Here is a 10,715-nt window from a genome sequence, read left to right as displayed (position 1 = left end):
TTGGCACCTCCTGGTAGGATTGTCTCTGTGTTTATCCGGTTGAGGACTGAAGACTGGTAAGTATGACTCTGGCAGCCTGCTCCTTATAGGAGGAGAGTGCACGGTGTGGCTGGCACACCCTTAACGTAGAAGCTGCTAAATCTTGTGTTATCCTGATTGTGTTTCCACAATACTTGAATTATTTCCTTCTGGCTGCTTCCAATATTTTCTCCTTGACCTGGGAACTCTGGAATTTGGTTACAATATTCCTAGGAGTTTTCCTTTGGAGATCTCTTTCAGGAGGTGATTGGTGGATTCTTTCAATTTCTACTTTACCCTCTGGTTCTAGAGTATCAGGGCAGTTTTCCTTGACAATTTCTTGAAGGATGATGTCTAGGCTCTTTTTTTGATCATGGCTTTCAGATAGTTCAAATGATTTTTAAATTATCTCTCCTGGATATATTTTCCAAGTCAGTTGTTTTTTCCAATGAGGTATTTCACACTGTCTTCTATTTTTTCATTCTTAATGTCCTGAGTTCTCAAAGTCACTAGCTTCCAATTGTTCCATTTTAATTTTTAAGGAAGTATTTTCTTCAGTGAGCTTTTGGATTTCCTTTTTCATTCGACCAATTCTACTTTTTAAAGCATTCTTCTCTCATTGGCTTTTTGGACCTCTTTTGCCATTTAGGTTAGGTTATTTTTTAAGGTGTTATTTTCTTCAGTATATTTTTGAGTTTCCTTTAGCAAGCTCTTGACTAGTTTTTCATGATTTTCTTGCATCACTCTCATTTCTCTTCCCAGTTTTTCCTCTACTTCTCTTACTTGTTTCTCAAAATCCTTTTTGAGTTCTTTCATGACCTGGGACTGATTAATACCTTTCTTGGAGGCTTTGGATGTAGGAGCTTTGAATTTGTTGTCTTCTTTTGGTTGTATGTTTTGATTTTCTTTGTCACTAAAAGTAAGATTCTATGGTTTGACTGTTTTTGTGCTATTTGCTCATGATCCCAGACAATTACTTGAGTTTTAAATTCTTTATTAAGATAGGGGGTCTGCTTCCAATGTGGCGAATGTACCATCCCATGCTTCAGGGGTTTTGTGCCGCTGTTTTCAGACATACTTCTAGGGACCTGTAAATTTTCACTTCTTCCAAGGTGGTATGATCAAGGGTGAGGTGTTTACTCCTTTCCTGGTCCGTGCTCTGGTCTAGAGTGACCACAAGCACTCTTTTCTACCTTGGAACTGTGAGAAGGATTCCCTCTCCATTGCCACCAAGCTCCACCACACCAGCGCTTCTCCTTGCCCCAGGACCACCACCCAGAACTGTGACCCAGATCCAAGCACAGGCAAAGCAAGAGATTCCTGCCTCAGCACCAGCAAAGAGATCCCTGCAATCCCCCTCTGATCAGCTGCTTGATTCCCCCTCAGTCTGTGGGCTGAGAGCTCCAGAAGCAGCAGCCACCCCAGGGCTGCACTGGGACTGAGGCCATACCGAGCCCTTCTCTCACCGAGGGACAAACCTTCCCTACTGACCTTCTTCGTTGTCTTTGGTGTTTGTGGGTTGAGAATTCTGGAAACCACCAGAGCTCCCCTTGATTAAAACCCCTGAGGACTGCTCCAGGTTTACTGAGGCCTGGTTTTTACCTGTGCAGCCTGCATGGCCCATGCTAAACTGCGCTCCTCTCCCAACTTGGTGCAACAGATCTTTCCAATCAATCATCCAGGTCGTCTTGGGCTGGAAATTTGTTTCACTTTGTCTTTTTTTGGGTTCCGCTGCTCTAGAATTTGTTTAGAGTCATTTCTACAGGTATTTGGTGGGACAGCTCAAACAAGTTACTGCTTTTACTCCACCATCTTTTCTCCGCCCCCTGAATGTTTTTCTTGAAAGACTAGGTCTTCCTGTCTGGCCCAAGCTGAAAATTATGAAGGCTGCTCATGGGCCTAATCCTACTCTTACCAGCACTTTGATTTCCTCCATTTCCAAACTGGGCTGGGTGTTCCTCCCATACTGTCTGGGGTTAATAATGGGCATTGCCCACTGAATCTCAGAACTCCCAAGATCAAAAGATCCACCAGTCTAGTTTCAGTCCCCCAGTAGCTGAGATTCCATGTATGAGCCACTATACTGCACGAATATTTTCTGCTATAGACTACTTGGATCAATGGATCCCTCTTTCTGCCTCTTCCCTCCCTTTGCCCTGTCAAAGTGTCCAAGCTCCTCATTTTATAACTGCAAATTAATGTTCAGACAAGTTTGGTGACTTCTCCCAGGTCATACAGCTATTAAATGGCAGAACTGGAACTCAGTCTCCCTCTGCCCCCAATGATGTAGATTGAGAAGCATGTGTATGTGAAAGCCTGTTGTGCTGACTGAGTCACTTCATTAATTAGCAGGCTCAAGAAAAACACAACTATGCAGCCTATTATAGCTCTGGTCAGGGTACTGGAAGTGGAAGCAGGAAAAAAAGAAAACCAAGCCAGTCACCATATATCATTCTAGCCAAAATAAAGAGATTAAACAGTATTATTAATTTAACTGCATAACCCATTAGAAGTAAATGCATATTCTTAGAGAGCTCCTTGATTGAGACTAAATGCCTCATTAATATTGCATAGATCAGCCCAGGAGTCCTAAGTCAGGAAGACTAATGGCTAGCATTATAATAAGCCTGCAAGGCCTTTTGAACGGGAATGGAATCCCTAGGTTGTTCAGTCTCTCCTGATATCTTGGGATCATTCTGAGCTCTACTTGGTTGAAGAAACTATTCCCCATGAGTAAAGAAGCCTAGAGTAGTATCAATAAACACAGATGACCCCTACCAATTAAAAAATTTCAACTCAGGTATGGTGAAAGTTTTCAAAGGGTATAGTCACTTTATCTAAGATTGCAGGCCTTCATGGGCAGAATACTACAGAGTTTTAGGGCTGAAGGGTAGAGTCACCTTGTCTAACCCACTCATTTTACAGATGAGACAACAAAGGCCCAAGTTCATGCCTTGCCCAAGTCCATACAGCAGGTTGGTGTCAGAACTACAATTTGAAAGTAAAGTTCAGATTGATCAGCCTACTGCTTTCTATTGTGCTGTATTGCAAAATTGTGCCCCCTGCCCAAAGCAAAAACTGACCACTGCTGATAGAATACAGAGAAGGGTAAATTAGCATGTCTGTGATCTCTGAGGCAATGATTGCAGAGTCTACCCAAACATTAAATAAAGAACACATACAAATAGCCTTCTACCTTTATTCAAGTTATTAGTGTTGGTTGATGAATGATAAAGGATTTGAATTTTTTCAACTATATTAGAATTGGACAAGTTTTTGTGTACCAAAACCTGGTGACAAATTATTTTGACCTCATAATATCAGTACTCAAGGCTCAGGTAGAACTGATTTGTGAATTTGACAGTGATTCTTTCCCCTGTTGCTTCACATATGGGATAGTCACTCTTTTTTTCCAAGTGATTTTGCTCAGTACTAAAACTAAACCAGAACTCCAGCCACCATCAATAAGTAGCAAGAAATCTACAAAGTCAGTGCTATAAGTTCTGTCTGTGCAAAACACAGCACTGCAGAACTTCCTAGCACTAAGGCCTATTATTGGGGCCTTACATTGCACCAATAGTACCTTCTCAGAGAACCTTCACCCTTTCACTAGGAGACAACTACAAGAATATAACAGTCTGACCAGAGCATTGGCGTTTTGTCTGTGATATATAACATATACTTCAACTCCTCATCCCATAACACACCCCAACACGTATAACAAGTATCAGTAAACAATAGTTTTAATGAGAAATAGTCATCCTACTCACTGAGAATTGGGAAGGTAGCAGTTTCAAGTTATGCATACACAGCAAATAATGGAAAGTCACTTGTGTATTTCCATATGCTTAACCATAAACTAAACAGTCATGCAGTCGCTAACACAAAAATCACTCATTTGTAGACTCAAGACTTTAGTAAAGACTGGGTCAACACGCTAAAATGAAATAAACCATAGAACCTTAGAACTGGATCATTAGAAAATCTGGTCCAATCCCTTCACTTTACAGACAGGAAAACTAAGACTATACAGGATACATTTCCTCATTCTGAAGGGTTCACAACAAAATCATTTTTGACTGAAAAGACTATACAGATACTGTCTTCAGTTCTCCGTTCCACCTCCCCTCCCCGCCCCTGGGCAATCCCCTATTTAGTTTTCCCTAAAAAGCAATAAAGCTCTCCCTGTGACTAGATAGGCCCTTGCCTTCCTTCATCAATTAATCAATATACATTTATTAAGCACCTACTATGTTCCAGGCACTGTGCTAAATTCCAGGGATACAAAAAGAAAGTTTCTGCCCTCAAGCAGTTTCCTTGTCACCCAAAGGCATAAAATGACCCATCCATGAGAAGTTTGGAACCTCTCTGACTTGGTCAATGTCTTAAGAACACAAGAGTCACCATATCTGTCGTGGTGACCAAACCCATTTCTACAAGAGCAGCTAGATGGCACAGTAGATAGAGCACCAGGCCTGGAGTCAGTCTTCTTTCTTAGTTCCAATCTGGCCACAGACACTTACTAGCTATGTGATCTTGGGTGAGTCACTTAACCCTGTTTGCCTCAGTTTCCTCATCTGTCAAATAAGCTGGAGAAGGAAATGGCAAGCCACTTCACTCCCTTTGCCAAGAAAATCCCAAATCCCGAAAATTTGAGGTCATTAAGAGTTGGACATGACTAAAACAAACTAACAATAGAAGTTCATATCCAACAGATTAGATAATGGTCTTACTTTCAAAAAGACATGTTTGTATCTAGGCTATGGCAGCATCTCTATATGGTGCTAGATACTTGTGGGGTCAAAATTTGTCACAAGATAGACTACTGGTAGGCAGAAGAAGACTACTGGTAGGTAGAAGAAGCAAATACTCATTTCCCTAAAGACATTTGGTTCAGCCACTTGGCACCAGAATCCCAAGGAACCAATGATCTTTAGGCAAACACTGAAATCTTTAGCAACCACATACCATTGGAAGCTGAGATGTACAAGAGATTGAGAAGGGTACCCTTAATGACTGGAGCAAAACTATATAGAAAGTTAGTGCAAGAAACCATGGCACTATTCAATTGCCTAGCAGAGGTTCCCAAAGTAGGTGACACCACCCTGTGGGGGATGCTGGAACGATGGGGAGGTAGGGTGGTAGTAGCCTCAGGTGCAACTAGGGGGCATTGAATAAAGATGAGGGGGTGGTGGAAGCCTAAGGAAAGAGAAGGTAAGAAAACTTTGAAAAACCTTTTGTACATGTTTCATCTGTCGTGTAACAGAGCTAAAGTTGTAGTGATTACATTGTTTTCCAAATAAATACACAAAATGCAAGTTATGACCAATCAGTGGTCAAGTCTGAGGACAGGTTTTAACAAGTAAGTGTTGGCATGAGAGCACGTTGCACATTATTGGGAAGTCCAGCATGCCATCAACAGGAATATGTACATGTAATGACTTGTTTACAATAACGATACAATACTATACAGTTACATGACACAATATTGTATCATCAAAAGTTCAATGCAAGAAAGAAACCCACAAATTTACAATAAATTATTAAATTTAAGAAGCATCTTTTAGAAATATGTATTTTATACATTTCCTGAAATGACCCAAATTTTAAAAAACTGTTAAAGGGTCAAAGAGAGTAGACTTTCATGGCAGTGGAGTAATTTTTTTTTGAAAAGGTGGCAGTAAGCCAAATAATTTTGGGAACCTCTGGCCTAAACCTTGAATAAATGTGGTGGTACTCATTTCAAATTCATATTGGTCAAGGATGTGTACCATGACATAGCCAAGGAGATTATTATTATATAGTATTTTATTTGGAGTCTTTGTCTTGGAGGGAAGACATCTGGAGAAAACCTTAAGACTGTAATAGACAGGCTCTGAGCTTTGGCAAGGTTATGGTTAAAAACTCTCTTTTCACTGCTGAGGCAACATCAGCACCCACCATCCTCCCAGACTGATTTTTTTTTAACTAGGTAAAAAAAGGCTATTCTCTGTTTCATTTCTTACTTAGCCTTAATCATTGAAAGGACTTTGCCTCAGTCAAATTGAGACCTACTAAAGATCTTAGCTTAAAAAGGCCAAGATCTCCCACTGCATCCAGAGCCATATCCAGTAATCCTGATCCATATCTTGCCACCAGACCCAGATGGCTCCAGCAGAGAAAGAGAGGCTGTTGATTTTGCATAACCCTACCCCACTTAAATCTAATTCACTTGCATGTCATGACATCACCTCCCTGATATCATGGTCATCTTCAGTAATGGACAAACAACAACATCCCACCACCATGAAAGAACAGAAGCCAAGACCAGGAAAATCATCCAGGTTAAAATCAGATTCTTCAGGAAATGGAAGATAGTAGTCATGAGAGGAATTATTTCAGCAATTTAAAAGGCTATTCGCAGAGACCTTTAAGATCTGACAGCCTTGACGATCTTTTGCCTGTGAGTCAAGGATTATGAGACAGACGAGATAGACTGGATGGGAGTGGGGCAGGGACTATCTCTCAAAAAATAAACACCAGGAGAAAAACTGGAAGCCAGATTTTGTTTTTTGCTTTTTTTTAATTGGGGAAACTAGGTGTCTTGAGACATGCTTCAAGGCATGGAACTGGACCGAATCCAGAAGATTGAGACTTCTTTACTTTAGAGTCTGTGGAACAAATTTGCCCACCAGACGACCTCCTCAAACAAAATGCAACATACCAAATTTTTCTTAGAATGAATGAGCCAGTGTTTTGTCTAGGGGTACTCTTTCCTACTCTGAATATCCTTTAAAGGAAGGGACAAAACAGATGAACCAGAGAAACAGGAAAATGTTTATTTTTCAGTTGAGCACTGATTTGGAGTCAAAGAACATGGATTCAAATGGAGGCCATTACCTATGTGACCTTCGGCCAGTTACTTTGGCTCTCTGGGCCTGTGTTCTCATCTATGAAACAAAAGAGTTGTACTAGATGGTCTTCTAAGCTCTGGTCTAGCTCTAAATCTAATTCTCCTCTACCACAGACTTGAGTTTTGCCCCATTCCTCTTCCTGTGTTTCTAGTGCTTTCTTGAGGCTTCTCAGTTCTCAGGGTAATTTTCATAACTTGAGCTAGAAAAGGAAGGTGGCAGGAGTAGGAACTGGGTGACTAGAGTTGGAAAGGGATATATTTTCCCCCAGCCTCAAAGAACCTCACTGGAAGCATGCTGGCATGTGGGGTACACATGATGCGCATACTGAGGTGGGAAAAAGGTGAATGTAATTTAGTCACCCTAACATGACTAAGAAACTGATGACTGTAGATTGAAAGGGATAGATGGGGAAAGGTGGGGAAAAGGTGCTTTTTTAGGGCCCCGAGTAGAACCCTGGACCTAACGAAAGAGCTGAAAAAGTGTTAACTAGCCTAGAGTCATGTCGCTCCTGGGACTTCATCTGAAGACCTCTCCAAGTCGGAGAGACTGATGAACATGGAGAGAAGGAACAGCAGATTTTTGAGCACCGGCATGTGGCGATCAAGAGGAGAAGGTCCTCAGTCTAGGCAGGGGCAGCAGGACCAAGAGTCTTGTGCAACAGTGGAGAGGGCCAAGGTATTTATACCCAGGGTATTGTAAGACTTTTCTGTTTCAAACAGGGACCTGCTGAAGGAACAAGGCGCTGAACTACAAAGCGAAGGAGTACATCAGAGCTTTGTCACTGATACCTAAGTTGAGTAAACTGGAGAGGTCTGGACAGATGGGACTCAACCTAGAGTGAGAGCAGAAATCTAGAGCAACTCTAGAAGCCACCAGAGGGGAGGACCCTTCACTACGTAACAAGTCTGGGTTCTTCTTTAGCTGGGCGGGGTTCAGAGTCTACACCCCAGGGTAAGTACCAGTGATCCAGGCAGGGATGGGCGGCTTTGTCCAGGAACACTGAAATTTAGAAGACAGTCACAGCATTTTTGGTTTCTTGGAGTAGCTTAGAAACAAATAAGCTTAGCACCTTAGCCACCAAGAACAGAGAACGCTATTACCAATGCTGCTTTTCCTCACAGCTGCAACCCTGGGTCCCTGCTCTCAACACCTACCTGACGCTAACCCCATTCCTGACATCTGACAGCGGTCTTGTCCCAGGGTCACTCTGCTAGAACAGGCCTCAAAGTCCTGGTGCCTTTTCTTTTCTCCTGGGTGGTGAAGCTTGGAGGCCCAAAGCTTGCCCAAGGTGCCCAAACTGCTAGTTTTTGGTCATGTGCTTCAAGTGACCACACAGGTCCTTGAGCAAGGTGAGCATCACTTTTGAACAACATTTTCTTGACCATGTAATTCATATTCAGAGATTTCTAGTATAAGCACTGAGGGAGTGGGGAAATGGCTACTTAAAAATATTAAGGAAAAACCTTGAAGATTGAATTCAAGGCCATTGAAACCCTGAGCTTTGATGAAGGACTGTGTTTCAATTCTACCACAACCGATCTTTAATTGCTGCCCTATAAGGAAATGCTAGGGGAAAAGAGCTCGCTTGATAAACTAGGGTTGGTGGTTTGCTTAATGATGGCACCACCCAGTGTGGCCACCACTATAGGGCCTTGGAAAGAGTCTCTCACAGATTAATCACTCAAACCCTGACATCAGGGCAAATGAATTACAACGTAGGTGGGTAATAGATGCCTCCAGGCCTTGGGAAGGTTATCCATAAAGGGAATTAAGCCCCAAATGATCCCTGAGATATGAGGATCAAGGACTTAGAGAAAGATATAGACTGGAAGAATTACTGCCAGAGGGTGCCCCACTGGCTGCTTGTAGCCATCAAAGGATTTCCAGCCACCTGCTAAAAATGTAGGGTTGCCACTGCACACTCTCCTATTTGTCATGTGACCCTGGGCAACCAACCATTGTCAGTCCATCTAACCTATCTGGTGCCAAAGTTTACAAGTTGTGCAGGTCTGAACTAAGATTGTCCCTAAAGACACAGAATCCTGCCCTGGTCAAGGTGCCACCAAAGAGCCTTTGCCCCACTTTCTGAGCTAATTGTCCTTTGTGGACAGTAAAAAGAAAAAACAACAAACAAACAAACAAAAAAAACCCACCAGGTTCACTACACTGACTTCTAAGTAAGTGGCTCTATACCAACTGGTAGCAAACTACACAGAAATCCTTGGACTATACCACTAACTGGTGTTGCCCCATTTTCTAATAAATCCTGAAAGGCTTAAAAAGGATGTAAACGCCAGATATATAGTATGGAGATAGCATAATTTGTGATGTCACATAGGTAAGTTGCAAGACAAGAGTATATAGCTCCTTACTCCTAGAGATTTTCTCTAAAAGCTAATAGAGGTAAAGCTTAATTGTGACCTTACTGTCAACTGCTATAATCATCTAAATGCAGTGATTGTGATTTTCAAAACCTTTTGAAAGTGCTTAATAGCTCAACAGCACAAGAATAGATTCGCCCTTCAGTAGGGAAGTGAGGGCCACAAAAGGATGAGCAAGTTAAGAAATGGCTTTATGTTGGGCAGATTATTCCTGAAGAGACTAAGGATAATGAAGCCTCAGTCCAAAGTTGTGAGTTGCCCTGAACAAATGAGTTTTCTTTAGCATTCACATGCACCTCCCCATTAGGTTTGTCTAAGGGTGTGTTCTCTCCATAACGGATACTGGACACACTGTATACATTGGTGGTAGAGTGTAACCCAAATTTATAGGAATAGGGCTGTCATCTACTAATTAATTACGCATGCTTTTGCCTTTTTCCTAAATCGATCTTTTATATTTAAAAGTTGTTGGCATTATGGTGGCCGAGTTTATGTTCACGAGAAGCTCATTAGTGAAACTCAAGCCACAGAGTCCAAGTAGTAGTAGGAAGACATTTTACCCCTAACCTTCAGGAGAATAAACCCCTAGGACACTGAAAGAGTTTGAGTTGTTGTTGCATGGTGGTACCTCTCTGGGACCCCCAGACCAGCAGCGTTAAGTAAGGGCAGGTTGGATAGAGCCAGGTATCCCAAAGAGCATGGAGGATATGTCCCCAGTGGGTGCTACAAACTACTATGTATTATATTCTGCCTATGCTAGATACTTATCCAGAGATGAAGTTTCTTAAAGTTGAACTCTGCCTATCTGTTAATGTTTATCTGACGAAACCAGAATGATTCTTCAGGGGCTAAAAATTTTTACCTACGCGGGGAAATGTAACACCAACTTCAATGGCCCCTTCCATAGACACGAAGTATATTATTACTGTACCTTTACAAAGGAGAGAATCTTGGAGAACAGCGAACTGGAGGGCAGGAGTCTTTGTGATACAATGAGAGAAGTCTGAACTGTTGGAAAAAGACTATTATGTGACCTGTTTGACAAAAGGCTGCATTGTAAAGACTATAATAGCTTATTGCCACTCAAATAGTAAAGAAGCTAGGAGAGCAGTAGTTCAATTGCTATTCTATGAGGCGTCATCCACGAAGACCCTGTTCTCCTATTATGACTAAGAGAAAATAATTGAGATACAAAGAGGATGCAGAAGATTCTGGCAGAGACTACGTTATTATAAATGAACCAAATGGTGGTAGTGGGGACCTCACTAAAGTGAAGTCATCTACAATTACATTAAGAGTTTGAGGATGCTCTTCTGGTCATGATCATTTTTACAGCTGAAATAATTTTCTTTTTATTTCATTGTTAGTAAATTTTATTTCAACTAACAGTACTATTTATTTCTTCATAATGGAAATTGAAGAA

This window comes from Vombatus ursinus, unplaced genomic scaffold, assembly GCF_900497805.2.
Source record: "Vombatus ursinus unplaced genomic scaffold, bare-nosed wombat genome assembly UNPS02014799.1, whole genome shotgun sequence".
Classification (NCBI taxonomy): domain Eukaryota; kingdom Metazoa; phylum Chordata; class Mammalia; order Diprotodontia; family Vombatidae; genus Vombatus; species Vombatus ursinus.
This window is presented reverse-complemented; position numbering follows the sequence as displayed.